The sequence below is a fragment of the Pelmatolapia mariae genome, linkage group LG3_W, assembly GCF_036321145.2.
Source record: "Pelmatolapia mariae isolate MD_Pm_ZW linkage group LG3_W, Pm_UMD_F_2, whole genome shotgun sequence".
In the NCBI taxonomy this organism is placed as follows: Eukaryota; Metazoa; Chordata; class Actinopteri; order Cichliformes; family Cichlidae; genus Pelmatolapia; species Pelmatolapia mariae.
In genome coordinates this window covers 66,359,650-66,371,323 of record NC_086229.1, presented here as the reverse complement: position 1 = coordinate 66,371,323, position 11,674 = coordinate 66,359,650, and the positions used below count along the sequence as shown (strand labels likewise).

General features: G+C 39.1%; 1 long non-coding RNA gene across 1 annotated transcript; it reads left to right on the top strand.

The window, feature by feature from the left end:
- The first annotated feature begins 5,639 nt into the window (after window positions 1-5,639).
- Window positions 5,640-10,312, top strand: LOC134617992 (uncharacterized). Its single transcript, XR_010091783.1, has 4 exons — window positions 5,640-5,963; window positions 8,301-8,378; window positions 8,507-8,547; window positions 10,080-10,312. It is a non-coding gene; the product is annotated as an uncharacterized LOC134617992 (long non-coding RNA).
- The last annotated feature ends 1,362 nt before the right edge of the window (window positions 10,313-11,674 follow it).

Below are 11,674 nucleotides of genomic sequence, written 5' to 3'. Positions count from 1 at the left end.
TATACATAAACCAAATAATAATAATACTTACCAGACAATATACAAAATATGTTTCTCTCACTGGTGATGAAGGTTTGTTAATCCAAAGAGGGGCCAGATATCCTGTACATGCAGGTTTTATCTCCAAATGACCTCTGAAATTCCATGTCCTCAAGTCCTTGGATGCATTTCAGTATGGTTGTTAAATGACTTTTATACCTTGAAGGAGCTTTAAAATAATAACACCCCCGTGATTAACCACATTTTCTTTAGAAAGTAGAGTTCAGTATGAGGTCACTATCCACACCCAGGCTTGATTGCTGCCAGACCAAAATCAAGAAATCACTTAAAAAAATGTGTGTGAAAAAGTGAAGCAGGCTTAACGATTTCAAAAGGCAAAATCATCATGTTAGACTCTTACTCCAAAGACAACTCATCCAGGAAGTAAAAAAAAAAAAACAACCCAAAACACACAGGCAGAACAACACCTTATGAACTGCAGGCCTCACTTGCCTTCATTCAGAGTTCAGAGTTTGTGATTCAGTAATAAGAAAGAGACTGGGAAAAAACGGCATGCATGGAAGAAAAATACCCCTGACCAAAAAACAAACAAAGGCTCATCTCACATTTGGCAAAAAAAAATCTTGATGACCCTTTTGAGAAACTAATATAATTTCATGAAAAACATCATATCAACAGTCAAATTTGGTGGTAGTGTAGCTGGTAGCTGGGGCTGCTGTGCTGCTTCAAGGTTGAGTTGCTTTAATTGTTGGAACCATAAATTCTGCTACGATAGAAAATCCTGAAGAATAATGGACTATGTCCGGTGCCTCCATCGCTGGGGCTGCTGGAGTAAACTACAACTGCAAGATGGTTGGTGCCTGTAATGGCAGTACCTCCCAAACCAAACTGTGGACACAGCAGATGAAGGGAGTCATTAAGCTGAAGGAGTCATACCGGGCTTGTTTAGCCTGTGGGACTTTGGAAGCAGCTAGAATACCAGCAGGCTACGTGGAACGTCACTTGGCCAATGGCTGAAGTGAAAGCTCAGGTGAGGGAGGAGTTTTCTTCTGCCTTGAAACAATTCTGGCAAATTGTCAGGCGGTTTATAGGGTAAAGCAGTGCTCTACTCATTTCTCCCACTTATTCACACATCAATTCTGTCTCATTTCTACTGTAAGAGAGGGTTTTCTCTGTATTTTTGTAGTGTTTACCTGACAATATAAAATGCCTTGAGATAACTGGTGTTATCACACAGACATTTGCTGCAAACAAGAATGGGCTCGGAGCAGATACCTGATATACTGTAATCCCACCACCAACCTCAACTCATGTGTAACTTCTACTACAAACCTTGTTTACATGTACTCCACCATCCTCACATACTTTTCTGCCACGCAGACTATGCAGTACTAGGGCTGTTCGATATAACGATATATATCGGATGACGATATAAAAACGATATAAAAACGTCTATCGTTTGATTTTACGCTATCGTTTGTTTCATGATGTCGCAAAATAAACTGTTTACAGCAATATTTTTTCATCGTTTTGATGGTCACTGTAGTGGCTATATTAATTTCTTAAAGTTCTCTCTTTCCCTTATTCTTCTCTTTTTGCCACTTCTCTTTTCTTTTGCTTGTTGATATAGATTATAATATAAATACTAGAAAGCGAAAATTTCAGAAGAAATTTTAAGTGTGCCTATGCCGCTGCGAATCAGTGTAGTTTGCCATTCATACAGCTACAGAGAGCAAAACTCAGCAGAGCAGCCATTCTCCACCATGAACTATGGTAAAAACAAACACTGCTCGCGCCTCACAGATGACAGCTTACAGTTTTGGGTAAAGATGAAGTGACTTTGTACAGCCCCGATTTGCAGACGCTGTGCACATAGTTTCATGAGCAGAAGTCCCATTGTACCACGGCAGACCCGACAATGTTTGCATGAACACGCTTTGAAGCATTACGTTATGGACCACTTTTCACACATGGTTGGTGTACCCACACAGCCGGCTGTAGCTTTTCAACTCACAGCCCGACACACACCCAAAAAACAGCCGAGAGAGCACAGACTACGCCAGAGAGGCGTGATTGCAGATGCCGCTCAGGTGGGTCCACCTCCCCTGCAGCGGCACTGCAGACCACGCCCCGCCACACACATCAATCACGTAAAATAAATATTTATGCACTTTTGCATTCACTTTTTGTTTTTTGTTATTTTTACACAGTGTTCTGAATGATTAACAATGGTCTACAGCCAATCTTGTGTATTATTATACAAACTTTGGTTGTAAGATGCCCTACCTGGCCCCCTGGCAAAAGCTTTGCTAGATCCGCCCCTGCACAGTTACCAGCTGTCAGCTAAATAAAAAAGGAGCTTGGTGTTTATTTCTCTCAGAAACAGTTCATAACTTCCCTTCAACTCATTCATGTCACCTAAAAAAAGGTAAACCTGTTTCTCCATCACCAGTTCAGCTCTAATGATTCGGTAAGGTCATCTCCTGGTTTCCACCAGCCGCTTCTACAGCTGTGGCTCCAGCAAACATCAGCTGATACTAGAAATTAAAATCAAATGAATTCTAACAACAGCTGATCAAGCTTAAACGTGCTGCTGTTGTTTAGCGCAATAAACAAACAAGAGAGAAAAGCCGATCATTGATCAGTTTCATGACTGAAGTTTGAACAGGCGAGAGAATGACAGGGGAGGCTGTCATAAAGTTCAACATCAGTAACTTAGCGCGCACACAGCTGTATAGAAACTCCGTCGTGCTAGCTAGCACGCAGTACGAGTTATTATAACTGATTGTAAAAAGTCAGCACAACGAAAATAAACTACACCTAAACTCGGTTTATATCTGACCCAAATAGAGTGCAGTTCATAACTTCTTACCTGAAATTCAGTTCACCTCACGCTCTGACCGGCAGCCGCCTGCTTCTCCTGCCTTCGGTTTCCCTGATCCACGATCTACCACCGGTCGATCGGCGGTCGCCTCGCCGCCTCTTATGTCTCGTTCCCTGCATGCTCTGTCTGACACACACCGGTGGATAGCTGCCCTCGGTTGTAGCTCCGTGTCAGCGACCACCAAACAACTCAGTTATTTTTTCCACATCGACCAGCATCTGGACAATCCACCGCCTTTCACTGTTTGTACCGTTACTAAAAAAACCCCCTCATCAGCTCATAAAAACGAAAAATAAGTCCAGCTATGACCCTGAGTCAAAAAGACAGCCAGTTAGCTAGCTAGCTGTCTAGCTCTTTGCAGGCACCGAAACCATCAGAGCTAATATGGGATGTCTTGGTAACACGAGCAGATATTTGAAGTTTACATCTGGCCAATCCACCACCTTTCACTGTTTATACCGTTACTAAAATGAATAAATAAATAAATCATCGGTCCATTTAAACGAAAAATAAGTCCAGCTGTGACCACGAGACTTTACGAAGGACCGGGTGTGAAACCAGAGTAAGCCGCTCTCACTGTCATCCAGGCCGGCTGTAGCTTGTTAGCAAAGCCGCGCTAGCCACACTAGCCAGCTAGCCTCAAGCAGAAACGACATCGTCAGAACATTGTCGCTAATATGGGATGTTTTGACAAAACGAGCAGATATTTGAAGTTTACACACCTATATTCTCGCCTGAAAATATCTTAAAAGTTTATTTTGTGACCTAGAAACAGTATTAAGAGGAAAATAAAAACTAAGTGATGGCCGCCATTGTTTGACTCGGCAGAGGCGTGCTATGAATTGTGGGATATTGAGTTTTCCACCAAGCATTACCGTAACTTGTGAATGATTTGCGCAACCTTAAAAATTCCAATGGCTCCTGAAAGCAGCGACGCTGTGCGCACCGTTGATATTGTCATCATTACGGTAATCCAAATAAGGGTAGACAGGCCGTACTACTCCCGGCATACCACTAGAGAGAGCCAACACACCACAAATGAAGTTTGAAATTTGTATCAGTGGGACCAAAAGATGGAGCCAACACACCACAAATGAAGTCTGTTTCTATGGCGCCAAAAGAAGAATCTTTCTAAATTTGCACTAAAATATTAATATTTAAAAAACTATAAAAGTCATAAACACCAAAAGTGTATACCATACTAGTCCAGCTCCAGCCGCACAAAATGATCTAACATATGTAACCCTATTGTCAAAACTGTTTGGCAGAGAAGCGCGGGAAAATTTTCACTAAAATATTAATATTTAAAAAACTATAATAGTCATAAACACCAAAAGTCATAGCACACCATTCCTGATCCAGCCGCACAAAATGAGGTAACATATATGAATCTTGTCTCAAAACTGCGAGGCGAGATTCGCTGCAAAATTTCAGGCGGAAACTGAAGAATAATAATAATAATAATAATAATAAATCCGGCGAATAGTAATATGTGTGCCTCTTGGCATAGGCACACATAATAAAGACACAAGTGACCAGCCGGGGGCACTGTATTAGGTTTAGCACATAAATAAGACTGGTCTTTGTGATGGTGGACAATTTGGAGTGGTAGCTCACAAGTGGGAAGTGGTTGGTGACGTGGTATTTTTTTTTTTTTAAACAAGCACTACAAGAACAGCACCTTGCTAGCTTTACACTCTCAAATAGGGGTCATTTCTGGGATAAAGAAAAGACGAAACCCCCCAAAACCCTCCCACACAGTGTTATATCGTGTAACACTCACTCTACCGTGAGTGGATCTCAAAGTGCTGAAGGAGACTCCACCCAGCCTCGTGTCGAATTCACACGCGATCGAGAATAACTATGAAAATAATTGTTTGGGAAATTAACCAGGTCGATGCTTTTTAATCTTCTTCATCTCGGAGGGCTACGGTTAAATCTCACCTGCATAGACAGACACGAAGACGAAGATCAACCAGCAGAGTGACGCAGATGTTCCAGCAGCCATTTCCGTGTTTTCAACTTCTGATGATGTTAGCTTGTTCTAAATGTTTGAGGATGTTGGTACTTTCGGTGTATTTCGAAATCTGAGTTTAAAGCCTGGATATATTAATTAGTTAATCTTTAAACGAGGTTTGAAGTCAGAACTACTTCTCCACTCACTGCCCTCTCACCGATCCACTGTCTTTTCGGAACGCAACAGACAGATTTCGGAAAGTCGGAATTCGCGTGTTCAGCTCGACCCCTCCGATAGTGAGATTGAGAGAAGTCTAACAAACCCAATCTTTTGGCTTTAATAAAAAAAAATCCAATCCCACACTGCAGCAGTGCATATAAACAGCATAACACTGTACAACTTGTGATTTGTACAATGACGATTGTTATGTTTCGGTAAATAACTCATGCTAGGCGCCTTGACCAGGCTGTATGTGAACAAGCTTTTAACTGTAATGAACGGGCAGTGGGCTGTATTGTTAGCAATGGACGAACAACTCCGCTTTGCTACGAACAAAAACAAATCCTTCTGTGTCGTTTCTCCAACTAACGGTAGTGCCACAATTTTCAAGGTAACGGGAACGCAGCATCATTCGACACACTTCGGTGGAGATACGTCCCGAATTCTTCCAGCCACTGAGCGAAGATGACCCTACGTCACACTTTGGACGTTGCATGTTGACCAATCAGCACTGGCTTGCAGCATTTCAAAGGTCTTTTGGAACTCAGGAAATAGTTTGCGCTCCCAACGTCGTAACACTGTAACTAACAGTGGTAACCCGATGAAACCCATTGATTCTGTGGTTGAACGGTTGGGCTAAATGTTGAGGTGGGAGGTGTCTGCGTAGGATTGTTAGAAACTACAGATTTTTTTGGCATAACGATTGTGACGCCTCGTTTAATCGTACCGCCAATCACAAGAAACCAGCGGAAGTCTCCTTCATTAAAGAAACAGTTGAAGTTTGATAGATAACAGTGAGAAAACATCGGGTGTTGTAGCTGCATGGAACGTTCGTTGCTTTCATAATACAAACATAATATTAACCTGTCACACATCTATCACAAGAAACCAGCGGAAGTGACGGTAAGTTGGGTTTTATAAACACACTCGATGTGTGTTTTTTCTCAAATCCATGTGATGCATTATTAACAAAGGACGATGGTGGTCCTTTGAGAAGACAGTACTGTGCAAAAGTCTTGAGTCACCCGCGATATCTAACATTCGTGTTAATATAACGTTCAGAAAAGAAGGAAAACAGGATTTTCCAAGCAAGTTAGAGTCATTCTTGCATCACTAATAGCCAGAGATGGGCAGTAACGCGTAATCCGATTACGCTTTTTCAAGTAACGAGTACAGTAAGGGATTACTATTGCAAAAACGTAAGTAGATTACTGTTACTTTGCCTTAAGGACGCTGCGTTACTAACCCGTGATTTTGTTTGTGAGAGTGTCTCATGACAATGACGTACGAGCGTGCGATGTAGAAAAACAATGGATAATGTAGTATGACCATGCAGCGGTTAAAGCTTGGAAGTAAACTTTGAAGTTTGATTCCGTAAAAAGTGACAAAAACATTAGCGTCTGCTGCCACTCTGCGTGGGAAGAAAACTTCTCTTTATGGTAAAAAAAACAAACAAAAACTTCAAATTGGAGCAAGCCTCTAGCACGCTGCCATGGGAATGTGAAATTCACAGAGAAACACCCAGATCCACCCATTGACATGACGGCTGTGGCACACCTGCACCAGGGCAAACCTCCCCTCCACTCCCCGCCCAACTCCTGCTAAACATTTGAAAATAGATTTAAGAGCATCAGGACTCATTGCTGCGGACTGTATTTATTTTCTGCTGTGTTTTACTTGAATTATTTGAAAGAGTTAGATTAAACACACACACACAAAATATTTATTTTATATGCTGGAATATGCAGAAAATAGGTTTGAATGCTAAACTTGACGCAATGTGCATAATATCAAGAGGCTAAAACTAATAAAATAAGTTTTAAAAAGAGACTTTTTCATTTGATAACATTTTACATGATGGATTATGCAGAAAACTTAGGATTGGTCTGAAAGGTCTACAGCTGCTTTATTACCTATTCAGGTGGTGTGGCTGCTCTGACTCTTTAACTTCGATCTGATTTGAGGAGGGAACATTCCAGATTCAAATTCCATCTGGGAACTTGGAAATTTAGATTTAATCTCAAACACAGCACATAAAGCAAACGCAAGAGCTGAGATAGGATCATTGGTGGATTTTTTTTCCCTTTTCATAGCTTTCAGATTTTGCTCATCTGCTGTAGATTTTCTTTTTTATGCCTACCACTTATTTTACGTTGCTGCTGTCCAGCCTACTCTATGTTTTTTTTTATAACACACTGCACACCACCAGGTTTTCCACTGATAGCTTAAAGTGAATCAGCTTGTTGGTGCAAAAATGTTATGTGTCAAACTGAGTTATCTTTGGTAGTTTTCAGAGAGAAAAAGAATCAGAAACAATGTTTAAAAAGAAAACCCAAAACATTTCTGTTAAAATGGTCAAAAAAATCAGCTGAGGTCCAAAAATATTCTTTGAAAAATATTGAGAAAGCCTGGAGGTCGACCACTCAAGAACACTTAAACTAATAAGTAAAAGAAAGTCTTGCTCAAGACTTTTGCACATTATTGTATGTTTGCTTTTGGTCAGCGTGTTGATCTTATTACAGTTGCCTTTACACTTAAATAGTATATTCATATCACTGAGTCTTATTACTTTAGTATTTCTGTTGTATTTAGTTGTGTATGAGTAACTGTATCAGTCAAAGGTTTGGACACACCTGAGTCATTATCTGAGACAAGGTATCAGCACAGAGTCAAACCCTTTCCCTGCTGTACGCTGTGAACAATATATAAAAAAAACATATTTATTAAAAATTGGTTCTGAACAGTTAAATTGATAACAGGACATTATTGATTCTTACCGCTATAAATGTTTAACATGACATATCTGTGGGTGTTTTTAGAGGTGAGTTTGTGGTTTTCCTTCCTGGATTGCTTCTCCTGATGCATGCCAGACAAATTTTGAAATACAGTAAATACATGATTAGCCTTTTACTGTATCGTCTCCTTAGAAACGCTTGTGTGTTGTTTCATGATTTAAAAATTGTTTGCATTTGCATTATTTTTAGTTTGCTTGGGATTTCTTATGTTTCTGTTGTGTTTTGTGTGGTTTTTCAGCATCTCTTACATTTGTTGGGGTTTTCCTTAGTTGCAGTGGCTTCTCAGGGCCACAGTACAAATATTCCAGTGCATTCTAGTTTATTCACATTTTGTTAGGTTTTTATAATTTATATGTCAGTCATATCACATAATTTTAAGTTATATGTCATTACATGTTGTTTTCCTTCGATGTGTGCTCAAAACGTTGTCTCTTTGCTTTTGCAGCTGTCTGTTCGAGTCTTTTATGGAAAGAGAGAGAGACTGTTGCTCTGCCAGCCCATCATGACCCTCACCATCGTCATGGTATTAGACCTTTGATCAATTTTTCTTTTTTTTTTTCTTTTATTTTAAACATTTTCCTTTTCATTCTTTACTTGCTTAGTGTTTATATTTGCTTCTCCATGTATTTCCTTATTGCTTTATTCCCAAAGTGTGGACCAACAACACCTGGTGGACTGCAAAGCTACTGCAGGTGAGCCACAGTAGTAACAGAAATTCAGTTTTACTCACCTGTATAAATGGATTAAGTGAATTATAATTGGTAGTAGGAGGTGGTTAGTGTGTAATATTACTCATTACCCTGGACCAGATTTACTGCCCTTGTATTGAAATTTGTGTCCCAGAGGCAGGTTGGTCACATCATCAGCATTAACACTTTGCATATGACTGGGCAGCAGTTTAGAGCCAGCAGCCTGTGTTGTTGATGTTTTTATAAAATACAGTTTTAATATCGTTGCCACTTTCTTTTGTAGTTTGATTCAAGAGAAGAATATTGTCATTTTCTGGTTTTTAGGTGGACTGTAGCACTCTTGACTTTATGAATGGCTGCCTTACTTTATTTAGCCTCGAGCAGTTAGTTCCTGGTTGCATTAGTTGTTCCCTGTGTTTGTTTCTCTTATTTGTTGACATTTAAGTTCATTCCTGTTTTTTTTATTTTTTCTCCATTTAGTTATTGTTTCTCACTTTCTGTATATTTATTTTGATGTCATCTTATCTCCTTTGCATTGATTTTATCTGGTTTGTGTTTAGTCTCACATTCCCTCCTGTCATCCAGTCTTTGTTTGCATCTCATTTTTCTAGCTGTTTCCACAGCCAAATAAATTACTTATTTTTAAACTACTGCCTGTATTTCTTGTCTGCATTTTGGGTCCTCAAAATCACCTCACCCAGGCTGCATGTATCTGTGTGTATAAACTGTTATATGTGTATGTATTTGAAACCTTGGCACATTGTCCCAGTGGAGATTTAGCTGTTTGTATACACTGAACAAAAGCTTTGTAGCTTCCTGATTACTGATTCCTGAAACTACAACACATCACACTGACACACACTTCTTTGTCTGGATTACTCTGACATGTTACATCCTTGTGTGGCCGTCACAGACAGAACTACTGACCCAATATGAAAATGATTCTCAGGGAAATATTGCTATGTGTAAACCAGCCTGAAACTCCTCAGCTCTGACCCACCATTTTGTTCTCATAAGGAAGTGATGTGAAAATAAGAGGTGACATAAAAAGTATGTGTAAATGTATATTGTACTGTGGAGGAGCCAGCATTTGCTGTAGCCTCCATAAAACCACAGCTGTTCTGGCATAAAAAACATGGAAAAGATGAGCAGCAGCAAATAGTCTGCAGGAAGTTTGTGTGTGTGTGCTGCAGCACTTCCTGTACAGTGTCAGTTTGTTGAGCTAAAAAACTGAAAGGTGTAAAAACTTACTGTTTCTGTTGTTCTGAAGAGATCTCCAAAATCCTCAAAGAGACGTCTGATCATCATGATAAAAAAACAAAAAAATAAAATCCATTAAATTCTAGAAAAGTGTAGCTTTGGTATACCCGATTGCTTTCCTGTAAATCAAAGGCTACCAGGATAAGTTTGATGAAAAACAAGTAAAAAGTTACAAAAATAAGGAGAAAAATAAAATCTGTGTGTAAAGTGTCGTCTGTATCACACAGCCACAAACCAAACTAACCTGTATTTCCGTGTCATCCTGTTTTCTACAGCCCACACCCTGCACCTGTGTGACAGCAGTGTCCATAGCAACATCTCCTTAGCAACCACATTCCTTTCTTATCTGCTCATTCCGAAGGTGGGACCATGAGACATAAAACAAAGTGACGGATGTATGACAGTGTCTTTGTTTTTTATGTAACTACCTTCTCTCCTAACATTGGAGAGGCGTCTTTCTACCATGTCTGTCCATAAATGAAGATAAAGTCTGTGAAATAAATAAATGTACAAGGTCACAAATCCAGAGTACAGTGAACACATTTAATAAACACCGTCAGCAGTTAAAAGTACTTTCTGTTTCAGTCTTTAATCTGATCAACACAACACCTACAAAGTTCATGTGCAGCAACAAAGTTTCAGGTTTATTTAATCATTCACAATGTCAACTCATGCACTCAACAACATGCCAGAACATTTTCAAATCTACTGCTTTTCTTCCTTATTATTTAACAAGAGAATAGGACTGTATTTATTCAGTTTGAAGAGATTAAAATATCAAAGTCAACAATAAAATGCCGACACATACAAACACTTGAATAGTGACGTGGTGTTCCTTACAGCTGGGTGTGTATTAGATTAAACATTGATAAATCATCTTATCATGACCTGGTTGTTTTTAGTCCAAGCAGTGCTGGATTACAGCAGCTTCTTAATATCTGTACTGAATATGGTGTGATATATGATATAAAGTACAATGCTGTTGAAAGTTCAGTCAAAACGGTGAAATATTTATTATTTATAAATTACTGATGATGCTGACATATACAGACAACGATGTAAGCTCTATGTGCAGGCAAATACTATTGCAAATCAGCTTCTGTTCATTTCCAGTTAAACTGGCTTTGTTTAAAGAGTATTGTACCCAGTTATATACTGCCCCCTTGTGGTCATCTTAAAAATAATGTGGAAGCTGCATGTTGCATGTAATGATGCAATGAGAATCCTTCGTAGAAAACTTAGAGGAGGTAGTGCCAGTCAGATGTTTGTAGCTGTGGGTGTTTGGACTTTTAATGTACTTTTAAGAAATTTAATGTTGACATTTATGCTCTAACAGTCTAATTTTAGGACTTACAGTGACAGTGAGCGGTTCCTGTTACTCATCCAATCCGAGGAAGCACTGGTTAAAGTGTTTGTGTATTTATTGTATAACAAAGATTGATTGACTAATTGATTGAATGACTGAGTAGAGTAAGAGTAATTAGGACTAAAACATAATTGCAGGTCACTATATTCATTCTGTTCAAATGAACAAAAGAATTCACTGCAGTTTTATGTTATAATCTCTGCGGATAATTAGAAAAAAAATTCTTTCAAATTGTCTGTTTAATGTAAGCAGATTTCAGTCCTGTAAATGTAACTGTACAAACGCTGAGAAAAAAAGTGACATCAAATGATTATTTTTCATCTGTTATGAATTCTGAGTTTTTGTGCTGTCTCTTGGATTTGGGTGCAGAAGTAAAAAAAAAAAAAATCTGCATGAATGAGCACAGACTCAGCTCAGACACTTCAGCAGTAAGTAGCCAATACAGTTTTATACCACAGCAAAGATAAGTGTTATTATGAATATCTTCTGCTGGGAAACAACGTG